General features: G+C 31.0%; 1 protein-coding gene across 2 annotated transcripts in view; it reads right to left on the bottom strand.

Moving 5' to 3' along the window:
• Positions 1 to 21,780, bottom strand: part of LOC119631930 (PR domain zinc finger protein 1) — a 106,570-nt gene that overhangs the window by 19,387 nt on the left and 65,403 nt on the right. For both annotated transcript variants that reach the window (XM_038024520.1, XM_038024521.1), the window contains one exon: positions 12,835 to 12,900. The gene's annotated coding sequence lies outside the window, so the exon portion shown is untranslated. The remainder of the gene's footprint in view (positions 1 to 12,834; positions 12,901 to 21,780) is intronic.

The raw sequence follows: 21,780 nt of genomic DNA on the forward strand, positions 1-21,780 counted from the left end.
ACGCAGAAGGAATATAGCTGAAGCTAAATGCAAATGCTGTCAAACTGCATACCTTGGATTTATAATAACAACAATATCTTAAGGCTAATCAATGAAAAGAAAGAGGAACATATTCGAGAAACGAAGTCAAAGAATTGAAAGTGAGGCAGTGCACGAGAGCAGCGAGTACGATCAACAGCATACAGCGTTACCGAAAGATGTAAGATGCGAGTATATATAGGGCCACGGACATTTAAACAGAAGGTGTTTTCAGGCGCCCCCTTTGTACGTATGCCTTATGCTTAAGAGCTCTTTCTGGTTGTACACCGGCCATATACAGCCTCACGCAGGCTCACGCACATATACACAGGCTCACATTGCATTAAACTTGATCCCTGTTTATGGTTATTTAATTTTCAATTTTTCTTTCAACCTGAATTCTGCGGTTGCCGCTTCTTTCTCCTGATCGTTTTGTTTTGTTTTTCGTTTTTATTTTATTTTTATTTTTTTTTGTTTTTTTTGTTTTTTTTTGTTTTTAGGTTCGTTCTTATATTTTTTCATTTATTTATTTATTTATTTATTTTTTTTCTTTTTACAACTATTGAAAAGCATGCTAATCTTGTGGCAAGTATAGTTTAGTTTTAAAACAGCACTGCTTTAGGTCAATAATTATATTTAAGTGTATACGAGTATAGGTGTATATATGCCAATCTACCATCATTCAATTTTAAAAGCAAAAGTTATGTTGTTGTGGTTGGCTTTTGTCTTTGCGTTTTATATTCAAGACCCCTTCAGTTGCCCCGCCATCGATTCGATTCTATGCTTAGCATGGTCATACCATACATATCAAGTGGTAGCAGATGACGACAGGATCATTTTTAAATAGCAAGCAAGCAAGCAAGCAAGCAAGCAAGCAAGCAAGCAAGCAAGCCGTACCATAAACAGTACCAGCAACGGCAACAGCAAGTGCATTCGAAGGCTGCTGCTGCCTCTGTAGCCGTTGCTGGTGTTTTCGATTGTGTGCATGTGTTGTTCGTACAAGAAAATAGTTATATTTTCTTGTTTAAATTGACTTTGATCACGCAATGCCATAACAACAATTGCTACTGAATTGTAATTCTGTTGCATTTTTCTTGTTTTCTGTTCCTTTTTCTGGTTTCTTTTTTTTTCTCCTTTTTTTTGCTAAATTCATTGGTTTTTTGTTTTGTTTTGTTTTGTTTTTTTTGTTTTTTTTTTTTTTTTTTTGTTCCTTAGTTGTTGTTATTTGCAGCCACACCAGCGCCTGTTGCCGCTTTCAAATTATGTATTTGTAAACGGAAGTTTACTACTACAACACAAGTCCAGTAAGCCAGCGAGCGCTATATAGCAACTTCTTGCCTACCATGCACCACTAAAGTAACACTTGTGCAACAATCTACACAACACAGCTACTGCCACCACCACCATCACCACCTCTGCCACCAGCTCAAACATTTATTACTGACATTACCACTTAACATGACTTGACCACGTTATGATCACTAACCATTTTTTTTGTTTTTTTTGCTTCCTCTTGGTTGATGTTGCTGCTGCCATTCGTTTTCCTTTTTAATTTTTTCCTTTTTTCTCGGTTTTCTTAACAGCAGCAGAAAAAGAAACTCTAAAAATAATTACATTTGACTATTCACTTATCTGCCATATGTATGTACGGTTTGAGAGATGAGCAGGCCCCAAGGGGAAGGCTTTTTTTAAGCATATGTGATCTTTCAGTAATCTCTGCAATCAGTCAATTCACCAGTCAGAGAAATTACTTTATAAAATGAACTATTGCATTAACTTGAGAGGAGTTTGAAATTATTCGACCTTTTTTTTTGTTTTTGTAAGCAGATAAAGCTTTCTATTTTTCTAAAATCAAAAACTATATCTATTTATTTATATGCTAGAGAGCGAATGATAGGAAGAGAGTGAGAGAGAAAGAGAGGGGGTCAGGCCAAGAAATATATATAAGAAGAAGTTTTTTACCCTCGCCTTTAACTGCCCACTTATAAAAGCTCGCAGAATTTAACCATTATTAAGGCTAAGACTTTAAAAAAATTTAAGCTGTGTGAATAAGTATGTATATGCTCATTTTCTTCTTGTCCGAAAATATGATTTACATTTCAATCAAAACAAATAATTTTATTTGGAAACATACAAATCTGTAAAAACCAAACTTGAAAAAAATAACAATTTTCCGCTCATTGTTTATTTGATGACCATTTAGTTAGATGCAAAGGCGGACAGATTTCGTTTATTCTTTTATCAACCCTAAATCATATTTCCCTAAAATTTCGGTACCACCCGAAACATAAACGTCACTAATTTATAAATTCCAGTCAAACGTTAGCTGGATTCACGAAAATTTGTATATAATTTTTCTCCTCTTTTTGTAAACATTTTCCCGAAAGAATCGCTTAGTCGTACAGAAGTTTACAGATTTTCCTAATTTTGTATGACACATTGAAATTTGTAATCAATAGCCTATGAGGACTACATTTTCGGAGAACGTAAGTAGCGCAAACACTCGGCCATCATACCTACCTCTGCGTATATTCGCCAATTGACATCACGATTATACACTGAAAGCTTTGTCCTTAAGAACCAACTTGGCCTGCAATTATTTTATTCATTTTCACATAAAAGTGACGGGATGCTCGTTCACTACACTACATCAGATTGCGGTGGGCCATTATTTAAGGGCCCACATTGATTGACTTTTTCAGATACGCCATTATATGAAAAGTGATCGAGAAAAGACCCGATATCGACCATTTTTTAAAGGCATCCGTCCGTGAGCAAGTCAGAGTAGTCCATTCCAATAAAGCATTAAAAAATTAACTTGCAGTTTGAATATAGGAATACAAGGCGGGCCAATGAATAGAGGGCCAGACCTACAGAAAAGCTTAGATCGTTTGTGAAAGTGATTCGGAATGGCTCATTATAATAAATGGTGAATTTATCTCAAGTCCTTCTGGATGTTAAATACATTCATGAGAGACTCACCTACATATATTCGCTAGTTGGTAAACAATGAAGAGCGATGTGAATTGGTGTTCTCTTTCTCTCTTTCTCTCTCTCTCTCTCTCTCTCTCCAATATAATATAATCAATCAATCGAATATTGCTGGTGACGAATATGAAAAAAATTCGGTGCAAGCCGAATATAACTACAGTGTTGTCGCTTGGTGCAAACGTGCCATGAATAGAGAGTCATATCCTTGAGTCTGTTAACTACAAAAACGTTTGTACGCTTTATGTAAACATCGATTTTTGCTAGAGGAAATTGACAAATCTCTTTTCATAGGTGTTTATATGCGTATATGTGGTTAACCACATCCTTTTCTTTTTGGCAGTTTTGATGGGAAATTTCACAAAACTGAAAAGTCAAGTGCTAGCGTTCTTTCTTCTTTCCATTTGCAAAATTATTTTATTTATTTTTAATTTCCATCTCGAATCTATCATATCTGCCTACCATAGGTAATATGCCTTTATCTGTGACTATGCATGCATCCATGTATGTATGTATTTGTATAGGTTCGTATTAACCACAAATATTTTAAATTTATGTTTGCAACAGTACAAACATATTGACAGTTTTTCCTGAGTTTCTTTCATTTCATTGAGATAAACAGAAAAAATAGCAAAAAAAATATAAAAGAAAAAATTGGAGAAGAAAAGAAAAATATGTTGCTATTGATGTATTTTCTAAACCACAACAACGTTCTGTATGTTAGCAACATTTTCAAGCAGCTGCATTCAAACACTTACACATATGCGCATATTTTACACACATTTAGATATTAATCACTTGTCTACCCGGTCTTAAGAGAAAAAGGAAAAAAAAACAAAACAAAAAAAAAAAAAGAACGAAACTAAATAAATAAATAAATTAAAAGGAAAAAAAATTATTTTCAAAAATTTTTAAAGAAAGAAATTTTTAACAAATTGTTGGCAAGTTTTTCAAAAAAAATTATGCACCTACAACATTTCACAAATTGGCCTCATTTGCTTTCGCTTACAACATAAACAGCACTTTGTATACAATATTGACGAAAAATAAATAAAAATGAATAAAAAAAATAAAAAATTCAAAAATAACATTTATATCAAGATAAGAATAAATACCAACAACGGTGGCCGCCGACGCCACCACCACCACCACCAACACCAACACCATCACCACCACCGCTAACGACAACAGCTATCACACACACACACACACACACATACACTTATACATACATACATACATACATACATAATTTTGATATATATTTACCTCTTCACATGCTGATGTATGTATATATAATATATATATGATTAACTAAGTGCATTAAAAGAACGCGAGAGAAGCAACTTGTTTTGATAAAGGCCAACACACTCATACGCATGCATGCATAAATATTTAAAAAAAAAAAAAAAAATTGTTGCATACATTAAATTCATTGTTAAGTTTGTAACGTTGCGCTATAAATGCGTCCATGAGCAAAATATCTACATAAAAGAGCAATGCCTCTCTGCAGGGTAACCGTTCTATCATTCAACTATCACGAATACCGTATATAGTTTTTCATTTGTCTGTAAAGACATGTTTTATTGGATCGCACTTTCTTTACGAGAATAATGAATTTGATTAACCCTTGGTTTGTGAAATGCATTCAGGGTCCGAATGCGTCCATATGCCCAAACTCATACTTGAAAGCTATTAGTGATAGCAATAACGTAAGCAGTACCAATAATCTTAAGCGATCTTTAATAAAAAAAAGTTTATTAATCAAACGCTTGTTTGTGTGTTGATGATTTTGGAAGGAGAGTAGTCAAAATCTTTTCTAACCTCACTGTAATGACTTTTACAAAATTCGTCTTCAGCTTTGGTATTATTTGCAATTTAAACGCTTGCATTTACCAATACGTACGTACGTACGCTTATACGTGCACTTATAGGTATTTAAATGAATTTTTCAAGCATTTTTCTTACTTTTTTTTTTTTTCTGCTCAATTCCTTTTAGCCCGAAACAATATCATCAGCAAAATCTTTCACTCGAATGCCAAGAAAAAATCTGCCAAATATATATGAATACATATACATACATATATGTATACAAAGTTTTTTTTGGTTTTTTTTTTTCTTCTTATCTAAAACATTTAATCTAAATTGCATTTTTTCCTCTTTGAGTGTAGGCAGGCATTTAGTACATACATATTTAATATGGACAGACAATTGGCTTATGTGTGGGTAAATTTTTATGAAAAGGGCGAAAAATTTCACCTGCTTTCTTTGAAAATTATACTTAATATTATATTCTGAAATGAAAGTTCAGATAATCATTTGGATTCAGCAAATATGATGTCGTGCATACATATAAACATAAATATAAATATAAATATAAACACAAACACGTGCGCACACACAAAAAAAAGCGAGAAAGAGAGAGCGTGACAAAGGAGACGGTTCAAGCTAATCATTATGAACGTATATGCATGCATGTATATGAATCTTTGAATGAAAATTTATGAAATTATGTGAAAATAAAGATCCCAACGAAACGATAATAAAACTTGTTTGTTAACATTGAAACCATTCCAATAGGAACTAAAGGGCCAACACACAAAGATAAAGACAAGTGCAGTCGATCAATTTATTTAATATCTTTTATATATTAAATAATCCAAATTTGATCTGACACATAAACGTCTTTCATTCACAATAATAATAAGGAACTTTTCTTCAATTTTTTTAATGCGTTCCAATAAAAAAAAAAAGATCGCTTCACTGCAATTGAATCGAAGTCGTTGAATTCTTAGTGTTTTACGTTTTTTTTTTTTTTCTCTGCATTTTTGTTTGTTTTCATATTTCTCAAATAATGTCTTGGCATTGGCCACCTCATTAAATGTACACGTGCACGATGTACGTGATGAACAGGGTAATCGATTTATCCTGATTCGTCTCTCTGAGCATTTGTCGAAAAACAACGAATAATTGCTCAATAGTTGCTTTTAAATCTTCTCTTAACTCATTATATTAAGTTCAACATTTAATGATAGGCCACAGCCATATGTTACCCAAAAAATCGTATACGAACAACTCGCGTTATATAAGTAAGATTTTGATGCGAACAATTATCTACGAGACGATTTCCAAATCTATAAAATGGTGCATTGAACACGTATGATACGAGCAAGTAAAAATAGACAAATATTTTTCCAAGAAATGAAAAATGATGAAAATAGTTTCGTCTCGTCTTTCCCTTTTTAATTTGTTTTTGTTTTTTTTTTTTTCATTGCAAAGCTCAGAATTGTTGTAAATTTTTTTGCTTACGTTCCCAGGGCTGAAATGATACGCATTGTCGTATATATATATAGGTCTTTCTATTCCCTTACTTTTCATCCACAGTGATCGAAGGATAGGCTTATACTAGACTTCGCTTGAGAGCTTCATTTAGTTATACCAAAAATATAAATCAATTTAATGATATGTTAATGTCCACTGACGTTCTGTCAATGGAATAAATAGCGTACGGTGTTTGAGTAATTTCAAGTTCAAGCCTACGTCGGCTATAATACGTGGATGAATATTCCATTTCCAGAATTAGGTAAGAAAAGAAAGTTTTTTCCTTATGCAAAATTCGACTTTATTTACGATCGCAGCAATCTTCGCTTAGTATGATGTTTCTGTCCTATTTGTGTCTATCTAACGATTTGATTCCTTTTTTAAGAGATTAATTCATCAAGAGTTGTAAAAGAGCGACTGGCCGAAAATTCACTTTTCGATTGTCGAGAATAGTCTTCATCGGCTAATAATTCATTTCGGCGCCGAAGATATCTCAAAAGAATCTTGGATAGGCATCGACACTTGTTCCCATCAAAAGTCATCAAATACGAAATTTTGATTGTTTTCCATTGTTTTTGTAAAGCAATATATAAATAATCAAAATGACTGCGAAATTTTGCCGTTTGTAGAGCTGCCGTTTCCTTAACACAATATATGAAGAGTTTGTTACAGACTATAACTATATGTTGGTTAGTAGTTAGAGAATCGATGACCGATCACCCAACTGGTCCCAATCAATCTAAACCAAAAATTCGGTTGTCCAAGTGATACCTTTGCAGTCAATTGTATATATATATATATATATATATATATTCTAGTTTGTACATGAGTGAAGAAGTGAGTCAAGCTGCAGCGTATGTCTCTTTTATATGATCTGATTGTTTTTTATTTCAATGAAAAAGTGAACTCGCACTAGCAATCATACTCTGCACTTTTCAACTCAGCTTTACTTTATTTATATAATTTTTAAATATTCTCTACCTATACTGCATCTTTACCGCAAAGAATATTTCGTATTTATAGTTAGTGTTTAAGCTTGAATGCGTTACAATTGCGTAATTGCTTCTAATGAATGCACATTATATTCTGCCGGTAATCTCAATGCCAAGTTTTTTTTTTTCTTTTTTCAAACTGTCCATCTGTCGATGTGTCTGCCAAGAATATTGACGGCTATACTGTGAAATTTCGTTCCGCTTCACTTTTCAAAAAAAAATTAAATAAATAAATAAAAAAAATAAAAAAAAAATTAATTCGATAAATTAATTCATTCGCAAACAATAAAAGTCGGAAATCTTAAAAAAAAAAACTCTCTCTTGAGTGCCGATCTATTTTCATTTCCCCATTACATGTACATTTTGCCTATACATCTTATGCTTACTCCTTACGAAAATGATCGAAATCATTGTATGTAAAATTTTGTATGAAAAATTATTTCTCTGATCGGAGAAAAAGTATAAAAGCCCGTATATCAAAATTGAATGCGAATTGAAATCACTATCCATTCATTATATAACTATTTTGAACCGTCTTGCATAAGTACGAACGGATGGACGCAATGATGATGATGCACCCGACCTTACTCACCGATATACGCTAGGCAGGACATAAGGCTAGGCAGGCATAAGTGAATGTAGAAAATGGTCGTTCTGATTAACAATATTGGTACATAGGGGTAGGTGAAGGTTAAATTTGATTGATTCGAATCTCTTCATCTATATGAAGAAAAAATTAAATGGAAAATTAATAATGCAATCGCTTTACATTATTAATTACATAGTTAACACATTAATTAATAACACATTAAGTAATTGTTCTTCGTTGGGTATTTATTGCATACATATTCCATCTTTAAATATCTAAAAGTATAGTATGAGCGTGTGTCGGTGTACTATCAGTTATTTCATGCATAAATTTACTACTGCAGTAGGCAGTTATTAGTTATTAGTAAGCTCGCCAGCAAGGAACAAAAAAAAAAAAAAAAAAAAAACTAAAAAACACAAATTACATATGAGTGCAGTTTTTTAAACATATACATACGCATATGCAAGCGTAGACCCATGCGCGTATCTGTGTCTGTCTGTCTGTCTATCTGTGTGCGTGTGTGTGCGCGCGCGCCTTTCCGAAAATTGCCCGCCTCACCTCATCAAAGTGCGAAAGTGAAAATTAATAGATTTCATAAACTTTGCACAAACATTGTTATTAAAATTAATTTAATTAATAATAAAAATAAAGAAAAAAAAAAAAAAAAAAGAAGAAAAAACAAAGTATAAGCGTTGACCGTGTTTAATACTTTGACTTTGACTCTGGCGGTATCTATTAATTAAATATTAATTACAATGTTGCAGGAACGTGTTGGAGTTTCTTGTCTGATATGGATTAGACATATAATTTTTTTTTTTTTTTTTTAGTTAATTTTTGTTGTTAAATTTTCGTTTCATAGTTCACCAAGAACTCGTTTAACTTCTTTGATTTTCGCTTAAGATCACAAAATGAATAAATATCGTTTATTATTAACGTAGTTGCAGTTGCTTTATAATTGCATTGAGAAAACAGGCAAAGTTTCAAGTTCAGAACTCAAAACTTATCTATTTTGTTGCCATTTAATTACATGAAAATTATTAATTGGTTAAAAGATTAAAGTTTATTAATTATTGAATTAAATAGCGACTATAAAAAAAAGTTGAACACAAGTTATTCTAACATAAATTTTCCCAAATCTTTTAATGCTCAGCGACGACAATGATATGGCATCGATATCGTTATCGGTATTATTATAATGCGAGAAATGCGAATGCAAGAGCACAACATATAAAATCCGTTCATCCGTTTCTCTTAAGATTACAAATGCAAAACTTGTGCCAGTGGTTCTATCATCTATTCATTGTATGCTTGAAAATTGTTTGCAATCTTTTAAACCTAAATACGTTTGCAGTCACTTACGGTCATCATTTACGATCATCACGTTCATCCCTGTGAACAAAACAATTTTGTTGTTCACGTACGCCTTTTTCATTATCATTATCCTAAGCCTAGAAACTGAATCAACAGTCGAATTCAGTCAGATTAAAGCACAATTTCTGATCAAGCATCTAAATGGATTTACTATTGAGATAATTGATAATTGCTTAAATTTGAGATTCTTTGATAGTCCAAGTCGAAAGCAGGACAGGGCAGGGCAGGGCATTACCAATTACATTATTTCGCATGTGCAGCGACCTTCACAACTAAGCCATATATGAGAGCAATGTAAAAATTTTCAATTTCGTTTAGCACAAATGTAAATAAAATCGCTTATCAAGCAGATTATCAAGCTCTTTAAGTCGATTTTGGTGGAGAATTTTTTATACAGATTACCAAAGTATGCGACGATATGAACATTTATGAGACTTTACGATCTACAGCATGTATACCTGATGTATACCCTCCTAACTATATACATATTGTGTTTATCAGCCAGTAAGATGGTCTAGACATGCTAGTCTTCTTGTAAAGTTTTCCTTTGGCTTTAGGCCTGTCCCCAGCTTTATTCACTCTCCTCTTTATACGTTCTCCAGGCCATCCACTTTCATCCACTCAACATCATCTTCTGCCTCTCCAGCCTTCTAATCACTCAGTCAGTTGTCTATCTCTCTACCCATCACTTTAATCGTTCGTATCCGTATAGCCTTTTCGTATGTCTTCTCGTCATGCATCTATTTATGTTTTCGTTCCTTCTTTCGTTTCTTTCCGCTTGTCCTTATTGAAAGTAATAAAAATTATACTAAGATGAAGATATTTGATATTTTGATTAAACTCAAACCAAGTCATGATCTGCTTAAGGCCGGAAGGAAGAATATTTCAATAGTTTTATCAAATGCCGACCTGTAGTCAGGCGTACCAGTATCATTGAATAAATATTATTAAAAAAAAAGGTTTTTTTTTTTTTTTTTTTTTTTTTTTTGCGATTCTTCAAAGATTTATTCATTAAAGGGAAATTATTTATTATATTAATATATATTTTGCCTTCACACATTTCTTTTAAAATAAAAAAATCGAATTGTTTTATTTTTAAATTATTAAAAAAAAAAAAAGAAAAAAAAATTACATTATTGAGGAAAGCTTTGATAAAAAAAACGTACAAAAAAAAAAGAATAAAAGTAAACAAAAATCATGTGATAGAAGAAAAAGTTATTGTTGCTGCTGTTGTTCCTTTTCTCATACACACTTCTTTCTGCTTTGAAATCTTTTTCATATATTTATTTTCATTCTTGTATTAATCAAATCTTTCAAAATGTCTAAAATTATTAAATCTACGTTGAATGCGTAGAAAGAGGTCATTGCGCGTGTGTGTGTAGGTATGTACAATTTTATTTAATAGTCGAGAGTAGTTGTACAAGCGATTCAATCAAATTGTAAATAAATCTTAGCGAAAATAAATTTTAAACAATTTTTGGCAATTTTATTGATTTTAACGTACACATAAGCACATATACATATATGCACATATATGCGCGACATATATGACAAAAGTGGCAATCTGTCGAAAATGTTCAATAATTCAATGGCAGCTTTATAACAGTTTTTAGATGACTGCAGTATCAAACGCATTACGTGGACGCGGTTCATTGCTGTTTAACTTGAAAATTTTTTATTATTATAAGAAAAACAAAAACCCTATAAGAATATAAGTTAAGCTTTATATAAAAGTCATCTGTAGATAGGTTCATATATGTTAAAGTGATTTCATTATATTCGAAAGCGCATACAAACAAACACATACATACACACACACACACACGTTCGCTCACTGGACGAAAACAAAAAATCACCTGACTTTAGAGCTCAATGTCTACAAATGTCAAATGCAAAAAAAAAAAAAAAACAAAAACAAAAAAAACAAAGCATTGCATTGCATTAATGCAATTCCTTAGCGGTTACATGCGATATAGTAAATAGAAGGTCGATTATCGCATAGAAATGCGGCTGCTGTTATTGTTATTATTGTCTCTGTTATTGTTGTTATTGTTGTTGTTATTGTTTTTGTTATTATTGTATCTCTCTACTTTAAACAATTTTTTACCATTTATAGACGACATAAAACTCCTGCGCCTCCCATGCATTTCGAAATAACATCACATTCATACAACTATTTAAACAAACATACATAAATATATATATATATATATATATATACATACAAAAGATTTAAGCTACAAACTTGATTGCTCTTGACTCACGTATACATTCATACATATATTCACATACATACGCATATAAATATATTTATATATATATATATATATATATGTGCATAAATATATATATATATATATATATGTACATTAGCCAAAGTGCGTATAGCCGTCATATATACATACAAAAAACAAAAAATAAAGACAAAGTATGATGACTACAAAAACACATCATTGTAAGTTACATACAAAAAAAATAACATATATAGGCAGACATACATATATATATATATATACAATAATAAAAAAAAAAAAAATGAAATAAACGCATTGACTTGACTTGGTAAGACAAGCATACATGATCGATCTTGACGTTTTTTGTTATTGTATTTTCCACTGCAACAAAAACAAGTGCGACTTAAAACGTCATCTACTGAATGCTTAACCCTGAAGGAAAACTTTTCTATACTGTAGTAAATTAAAAAAAAAAAAAAAGAATCTTCTCTTGTTTTCTTTTTTTCTTTTTTTTTTTTTGTTTATTATTTTTAAATCCTTTTTTTTTAAAAAAGAAAGAAAAAAAAAAAAAAAAAAAACAAAAACAAAAAAAACGAAAATAAAACGAAATACATTTTCAATTAAATGATTTTGAACCGAATCTCATAAGTGTTAATTTTGAATCCTTAACCGACTGTTTGTATTATGTTTGTAGTCATGAAAAAGTTTTATTTAAATTTTAATGATTAGAAGTGACCGAATATGCCAACATGTATACACTTGTTTGCTTATGTGTTTCAAGTGATACCTCTGCCTTTAACAACTTTATATAGATGCACGTACATAAGTGCGTACAAAGTGTGCCGTATTTGGTTGTTGGTTTGGTTACGCGATTCAACCATTTTTAAAATGTGCTCTTTTTTTATATGGCCACGGCTTGGTGGTATCAATTTGATACTTGATCAAAGTTGACGAGTTTGTAACGTGCACGAAATACAAAAAAAAAAAAAAAAAAAACAACACAGTCAAGATGAAGAAGAAGCAGAAAGTATAGAAAAAATAAATAAATAAATAAATAAATAAATATATCTATATATATATATGTACATATAAATATATTTATATACCAATATTGTACAGACTGTTGACATTCAGTTGATTTATGAGGAGTTTAAAAATGCTCTAAATATGGTTACACACCGTGACAGAGATTAAATGAACATTTTTGACATAGTTTTTCGATAAAAAAAAGTTTTCATATATTTGATTTCAGTAACAACAATAATAATAATAATAATAATAATACTAATAATAATAAAAGGGAATCTTTTTATTGACTTACAATTCTCAACTTTCAAGTATTCATAGCCATACTTTAGATGCTTGCAGGAGATGCTTAAGCGAAATTCTGGAAAGAAAGTTCAAAAACTATTTATTAGATAAATCTTACAAGAGTTCCGTTTACCAATCAATTAAAAATTCAAAATGCAAAAGGAAATCGATTAGCTTACGTTATGTAATCAATTAATATAATGAATTAAGGAAAAGTGTTCGTAGCCTTAACTTTACTCAAGACATGCTATTTGAAAGCTATCTATTAATTTTTTTACTTCACTCAACTCATTCTTCCTGAATGTGATTCTCCGCCTTTGCTATTGTATTTGTGCATTTTTTGAAAAGAATTTACGAATAATTAAATCTTATGGCTGTCCCATGTCTACCATGTAACAATCACTTCGAAGACTTTGATTAAGCTGAAGCACATGCTAAAGGTAATAAAACAGACAAAACCATTATATTCACCCTTCGACGAATCTTCGATTCTAGTCATTTCAATAATCGTTCTTTATACAGTACGTTAAAGTAGTGTGTGTTAGCTGACTGCTCAAGCTAAAGTTGATTGATTCGTGCTTTCTTTATCCACTTTTTTTTGCTATGGGTTTCCGCAACTGCAGAGCGAACCTTATCGACGGAGAAATGTATTTAAATCTTAGCTTAGTAATCTCTTGGTTAACATGTCCACGTTCTGGTAGCTATCTGAGCTGCAAAACAACAGTCATTCACAAGTGTACTATTAAACGTGGATGGAAATTGAACGTGCAGAAGGCGAGTTAATTCTTTGTGATAGGTTGGTTGCCAAGTCGAGCAGCCAGGGCGCGACTATAACGAGAATGTCTATGCAGTAGCTAGCGTATCCTATGTTGACTCTTGATTAATATGCTTATTAGACGGCTTAAGCTTTCGTTAGGCGGCTGTTTATCACTTAGCACTTAGCAAGTTTCAAAACATTCCTTAAAAAATGAAAACCTTTTCTTGACACTTGTGTTTCAAGTAAATGATGACGATTAACGTATCATCAATTGCTGCATTGCTGTGTAAGCCAAAATACGTATTAAGTAACTTCAAAATATCCCTAAAACGAATTTAAAATCTCTCGCTATCCTCGCTTAAGTGAAGTGAATAAAAAACACTATGGCTAATAAATGCTCTACACTGACCTATTGTTATTCATATAAGGACTCTTCAAAAGAAGGCAATCGTAAGACTAATTTGAACTGAACCATTTTCATTGAAAGCTTGCCTGAGTACCAACTTTCATCAAAATCTATCAAAAACAGCGTACGCTGCGTACGTTGAACATAAGAGAACAATCGCTCGGAATACTAGAAGGTGGGTCCATCCATCAAGTCCGTTTTGGGTGTTACGAACACCTGCACCAACTGATTATATCTTTGCATTACAAGGAGTGGAGGGTGTAATTGGATGATATTACCCCTCAATGCCCTTTCATCCGTATTTCGTTACATATATAGCTTGTTACGCTTCTATTCATTAATCCTGAACTTGAATTTTCTTCAAAGATACGCATTTGTTTCATACATATTAACATAGAGGGAGAGATAATTATTTCGCTCATTCTCTCAGGATATATCATCCTTGATGAATATATCGGCATAAGAGTTATTTCTAATTTGCATTATATTTATTAGATGATGGATGAGCATTGAAAAATTCACTTTATGACTGAATAAAAATTTTTTTCTTAATTTTCATTTTCACTTGACTTGAGTTGACTTGGGTTGACTTGGCCAATTTCGATTATATATAAGAATTTTTATATAGAAAAGATTGACTTTGAGATATTTATAAAGAAATTTATATTTTTATTATTTCTTTGGAAAATTCGGAATTAAAAAGTTACTGCTGCAGATGGACTTGAATTATTTTTCGTAGAGAAGAGAATAAAATCGAATAAATGAAAAACACTTAAGCAGTTAAAAATATGGTTGAACGACTTAACTTAAATTAAACACTTATTCCGAATTTTTTTTGTTTTTTCAAAACAAAATTTTTATGATCTTTACGTTTCTCCAGCATTTCTACTTAATAATAATAATAATATGACCCTTGCGATGATGAAGGTTAATGCGATGGTGGCAAAGATTGTACATCGTTCGTTTATATACCTGGTTTTATTTTGTTTTTGTTTTCGTTTTAACTTTTACTTTGTTGAATAAATACTAAAAGATTATAAAAGTTTTTATTTTTTTTGTTTTTTTTTTTATATTTTTTTATTTGTTAACACCCGCTTTGTAGATTAAACCGTAATTCAAGCGGTGTATTTGAAAAGTTTAACTTTTATTAAAGCCGATGATTTATTTGTAATTTATTTAAATTTCAATTTACTCCAAGTTTTTATAGCTAACCAAGACAATAATGTTAATACATATAAAAAAAAAAAAAAACGATAGAAAACTTAAAAATAAAAGTAAAGTAAATTAATTAAAATGAAAATAAGTTTTTTTTCTCAAGGGCATCATCATGTGTGTAGGTAGGTAGGTAGGTAGGTAGGTAGGTAGGTAGGTAGGTAGGTAGGTATACTTAAAACTTTAAAAATAAAAATAACAATAATAAATAACATTTTGTTGAACCTTAATTTGTAGGTTCTCCACACATCCAAGTTTCTATCAGGCATTGGCTCATTAGATCCATCCTACAACTTACATAACGGAAAGTGATGCCAATTATCACCAGATGCACGGATTAAAAACGGATTTGAATTAAGCGAACTTTTTTTAAACGGCCCATAGCTGGCCCTATCATCTATTGTAATGGCTCACAAAAATATTCTCGTGGAGCTTTCATGCACTTTCTCGCAATTTTCACAATTGCTTTAGAAGCGTGTTCAGATATTCTTCCATGTGCCAGCTTACTGCTCTTTCCCCTCATCGCCTGATTAAATTTTTAAGCAAGATCTATGTGCTGGACGCAACAAGTGGCAAAAAGTTGATAAGCAGAAGCATCAATTTTCCAACTACAACATGTTCACACAAATTCCTTTCACCAGATAAATAAAAAAAAAACCACATGCTATACTCATAGCACAATTCTTGGTGGTCAACAGTCGTGCCAGGATTCTAATCTCGATCTCTCGACTCGAAAATGGATCGAAATTTTTTTATATTTAAATTAGAATTCTTCGTATTAACGAAAATGATGTATACAACTGTCGGCGATTCTGATGCGTAAATCGAGGCGATATTAAATCCGGGCCTATTAAAATGAGTTGACTTTTATCCCTTAAATAAAATGTGATAATAAAAATTTTTTAACATTACGTGCACTTGCTTATTAAAAAAAGAAAAAAAAAAAAAGAAAGAAAAATTTATCAATTAAGCATTTTTTTGTTTTGTTTTTTCTTTTTTTTTTTTGTCATTTTCTTTATATACATTTCAATAAAATTATATATAAATAAAATTAGCATTTGACATTTGTTGACACAACGTGCTGTTACCATTTTTGGTATAATAGCAGCAAAGTTAAAGTTAAACTATAGTCATAAAGACCATAAGCAATAGTTGCATCAAATGTGTAAGAGGTGGCGATGGTGGTGGTGGTGGTGGTGGTGGTGGTGGTGGCAACAGCAACGTAAACACATCTAAAAAGATTGTGTTTTTAAAAGTCTTTTGTCTACAAATGAAAAACTAACGTAAAGATTAATGCAAATTTAATGCAAATTTATGTTGACAATTGTCAACGCCACTATTTTGTATTTTAAATTTAATTTTTTTATTTTTTATTTTTTTTTGCTTTTTTTCTCTTTACGTCAGCTGCTATATGGCTGGCTTTTGCTTGCTTTTTGAAATTTTCCTTCTTTTTTGTTTTTTTTGTTTTTTTTTTTTTTACTTAACAAAATTAATAATGAGCATCGATGTCATAACAAGTGACACATGACAGATTAATAAAACTTTTTTTTTTTTTTTTTTTTTTTTTTATTTTTTAAAAAAAAAAAATAAATAAATATATATATATATATATATATATTTATAAATATTTAAACAATTAATTCCGTTAATAATAAACACGCACAGATTTATTTATAATTTTTTTTATTTTTATTTATTTATTTATTTTTTTTTTTGTATAATTTAATTACTTGAAAATTCTTGGGAACTCAAGTAAAGTTTGTGTAAACTACTTAGAATGCATAGCATTGTGTTCATTATGTGTGTGAATTAATTGTTAATTTTTACAAGACCAGTGCAAATATCTTGTAGTTGTTTACTACATACTGTTGGCCACCTGGATTTTGTTTGTTTCTCTTTTTTTTTTTTTGAGAAACATTCAAAAAATCAAAATAAAAAATCCACTCATTGTATAAGTAGAACACCAGCCAACTAATGCAAGCAACAACCAATTCGACAAACTCTAAACTGTTCAAAATAAAGAAACCCCTACAATGCCCTACAAATATCGAAAAAAAAAAAAAAAAATTACAAGATAACATGGTATTGCTTCTGTCCAGATTCATTATTAAGCTCTGTTTACACTTGATAATCGTATCTTAGAGAGAAATTCAATATTATTTTGTTGTTGTATTATTTGTATTATTTTATATTGTTTAGCGAAATCCTTATAAAGCAGTTTTAAAAAATACCTATCAAAATTGAAATGTGAGGAAATATGTTGAATGCAAAATTTTTGGTGGCCAGTGGTAAGGTGATCGCAACTATTTCCATCTCAAGTTGAACGTAAACAGAATCGTGTGTAAATTTCAAAATTTCGCTTAACTGATCTTGTCCCTCTTCATGTTCGATCTATCACATTGATGCACTAATAGACGTGTGCGTGTATGATTGTGTCTATCAGTTTTCTATTACGATTTTCTCAACTAGGATAGTCTTAGCAAGGCGAGAATACATACATAATTTAATATACATAATCAATACTAATAGTGTTGTTTTTCTTTACAGTTCTGGATAACTTATTCCGAACTTGTAAGTTTTATAGATAAAAGGAAATTTACCGATTGTAAGCAAGATGCAGTTGTTTGGGTATTTTTTTTTGATGAAGAGAACCAAACACACCCGTAGGGCATAGAAAAGATAACTGATTTCGGTATGTTCGTAGAATTACTTGGTCCCGATCCGATTCTACAAATAAGGGAAATATTTCGCCAAACACAAAGCTGATCCTTTATTGTAAGAATTTTTACACAATCATACATTGGAAAAGATAATTTCTGAAGGATACGTTAGTGCTTTGCGATGGCAGTGTTTTGATCTGTACTTGTTGGACATAATAGGGGAACTAGATGAGAGTTAACAAAGGAACCGTGTTAATAATTTCCATAATTTTCTCTTTAGCCGTTCTTCTAATGTGTCCTTGAAGGTTCAACAATTTTTCCATGATATCCTTAAAGAAACGAATAATATAACGGAATATATATGTCATTTATGATTCGAAATCTATGTAAATTTTCTTTCTTTCTCTGTTTTCATTTTGAACTCATTATATAGCATTTCTTCGAGTCCGGTTCTACATAGAATTTGGAATAATTTCCATTATTTCATCAACTATTTGATGTAAATTTTAAAAGCTTTCGACATTGTTCTCGATTATTTCGGCCTTGTCGACGCGCTTGAGCGTATTTGCGGTTAGATTGCTTTCGTTCTCAAGGCGAATCAATGAAGCAAGCATTAGCTTTAAGCTTTCTATTCCATTTACTGAGATGTGAAGCAATCCAAGAGTCGCTCAGCTTAACGAAAAGTAATGAAAATTTAATTTTAATCCTAGATATGTATATAGAATGGGAGGTGTAAGCATAATAGTGGATGTAATCATTTTACTTGCACCGGCGACGATTAAAATGCACAAATGTAGAATTATTAAGGATCTACCCAATGAATGGATTAAAGCGATGTATTTAACTTGAGATGATTAAAAATGATGCAAATATTTAGACTAACCTTTCACTTAGAAGAGACTTACGTCTAACGCTTAGGTGTGAGAAAATGAAAATCAAAACACTATATAAAGCATAAATCATAAGGATGTTATTATAGCTTATTGTAGTTTACTTACAATAGGAAAGGAAATATACTTCTCGGGTAACTATGAGTTGCTAGCTGCATTAAATCTTAATGGGTCATAGAAATGATCACTATAAACGATCTTAACTTAACCATATATATGTATGTATGAATGTTTTTATGTATAAAATACAGCACAGAGTACAAGGTTTATTTTTTTACGATTTTTAACTGGTTTTTCTTTGTTTGTTTGTTTGTTTGTTTGTTTTTTTTTTGTCGTCCGCAGCCTACCTTCTATACAAGTAGCGGGTGTTTTTCTAAATTCTAAAACCACTTTCAAAGTTTAACCATTTGGCTTAAGCAAAAAAAAAAAAATAAAATACAAATAAAAAGCCTAAAAAAGTCTAGCAAACACAAGTCTAGCAATAACAATTGTGTTGTTGCATGCATTTATTATAATAAATTCAATGAAAAACAAAAATAAATATATAAATGAAAAAAGAAAAAAAGGCAACAAAAACAATATAAATAAATAAATAAATAAAGAAAAAAAACTTATTGAAAATCTAACCAAACGACCTTAAGAAATATGCGCACATGTGCAACACCAGTCAGCAATCAGTTTTATGCTGCCACAGAAATAGAATTGAACTCTCACAGCATATTTCTCTGACTAGTTGGCTGACCACAATAAATGATTTAATGCATTGTTGTTGTTATTGTTGCAGTTAAAACATTTTCAACTTGTAGGCAAGTGTTGCTTGAAAAATGACTGAATAAAACCACACTCAGCAAATCGACGAAAGTTTTGTTAAGTTATGAAATTTCTACCGCGAATGAATTAAAATTTATGGCATGTGTAGTCAAAAAAAAAAAAAATGCAACAAACCAAACAATGTGTTTATAAATAACAACGAAGCAACAACAATAATAATAATAATAACAACAACAACAACAACAACAATTGACAATATTTATTATGTACGAAGAGTTTTCGAAAAGAAACAACGATCTCATCTCTTATTTCAGTACAATCATCGATAACGATAAACTCAATGACCTTAGTTTCCCACAAGCATTTTAGTAGTTCACGAGCCACAATACTCTCGCTCTATGGTATCTACGAGTGCGTGCCTTAAGCGTTTCATTAAGGCATTTCAAGCACCCACTATTGAAATTTTGCGTTTCTAGGCATAGAAGCATTAAATTATACAACATTTTTTTCTAAGTAGTTGTTAAAGTTCCTTATCTCGGTTTTGTTTAGAGTAGTAATAGTCTCTCTTTTCGTTTTTCCACTTTTTTCTATTTTTTTTTTTTGAAAATTTTTCGAACCTTTGATGAACTCTACTCATTGATCTACTTTATGTAAAATGCGAGCATTTATTTTTAATACACGCTACGTGAACGAAGATATGTACATTTTTTCTACGAGTGTAAAACAATTGAAAAATATATATCTTTCGAGAGAGATTGTTGTTGTTTTCCTAATTCTTGGTTTTGGTTATGCTTAGAGGAAAAAATAATTGACTTATTCATTGTCCGAAAATATGATTTACAAATATAATTTTAATTAATATATTCATAAATTTCATGAATCCTAAAAAAAAAAAAAAAAAAAAAAAACCTTTTCATCATATTTTTTTAATTGGAAAGAATAAACCTGAGGCCATCACTAGACGTAAACCGCGTGCATTATTATATAAATTATCCAATATATCTAAAGATATCCGCGCATTCCTGTTGAAAGTAGGGCTAACTATTAAAATGTTCGACTTTACCCGTATATTTTATTCTCTTATTCTTTGCATTTTATATTTAAGTTTTTCGGTGCAAGCGGCTTAAGCTTTCTTGGGTTTTATTATTTATTTATTTTTTCTTGATCGGTTATCTCCTATTTTGTAATTTTAATGTTATAGTGTACCTGATAAAAGTATTTGTGTATTAGAGAGTTGAAACTTTTTTTATTTATACTACAATTTATTTCAAATCTCCACGTCCCTGAGTTGATCATTATTATTATTTACATGGCCCTCATCTCTTAATAAAGATAAGAAATGCCTTTAATTAAAAGTTTTATTTGGAAAAAAAAAAATTATACCCAAAATTAAAACTATATACCTTTAATATGTAATACAAAACGCGTAGTACCAGTACATGTTCCAAATTTACTTGGCCTACGCTTATCGCTATAACTATTCTTATTATTATACTTTTGAAGTTAACTGCCCTAAGAAATCTTCAATTGAACTGTCGAACGCAATAAACGTTTGATTATTGACATAACACATTTGTGTCTATAAAAGGGAAAAAAGAAAAAAAAAAAAAATTGAATTTTTATAATCTATTCCACGCAAGTCAGTCATTGCCGAAGACATTAACCTTTCCCGGAAGTTTTTTGGTTTTGTTACATTAACATAGTCTTACGGAAATCCCGAAATATTCGAATACTCGAACTAATTGATTTTCGCAGAAAATGAGTTTCCGCGTGAGGGAAAAAACCAAGTGCAAATTCGTGGCGCGGAATGCAGCTGCCGGCCGACGAAACAGATTAACGGGAAAGCGGATAACAGAATAAAACATAAAACAGAATATTTGCGGAACGGACGGTCAGTCGGTAAAGAACATTTGAGTCGAGAAGCTGAGAGTATTCCCGAAATAGATTGAGAGAATCTTGAAGTGAGACCGTGCAAGTGTGTTTCTCTTAAAGAAAACAATCCATGATCCACGAGTGCTAGGAACCGTATCAAGAAAAGAATTTCGTAGTAATAGCTTTATAGCTCACCCATAATTCATTATCCAAACAGAACTTAGTTGCGTTATTTTAACCGAAATTTATTTTAGGAAGGGTTTTCAAGCAATTTTAGAAAAATGATCTCTTGAATTTAAATCTCTTCTTGCCCTTTACCTTATAGTCTGGCTGAGAAAGGCACAGATTTAAAAACGCTTGCTTGCATACGCAGATGTTATGAATTCTA

This window comes from Glossina fuscipes, unplaced genomic scaffold (assembly GCF_014805625.2).
Source record: "Glossina fuscipes isolate IAEA_lab_2018 unplaced genomic scaffold, Yale_Gfus_2 1, whole genome shotgun sequence".
Lineage (NCBI taxonomy): Eukaryota > Metazoa > Arthropoda > Insecta > Diptera > Glossinidae > Glossina > Glossina fuscipes.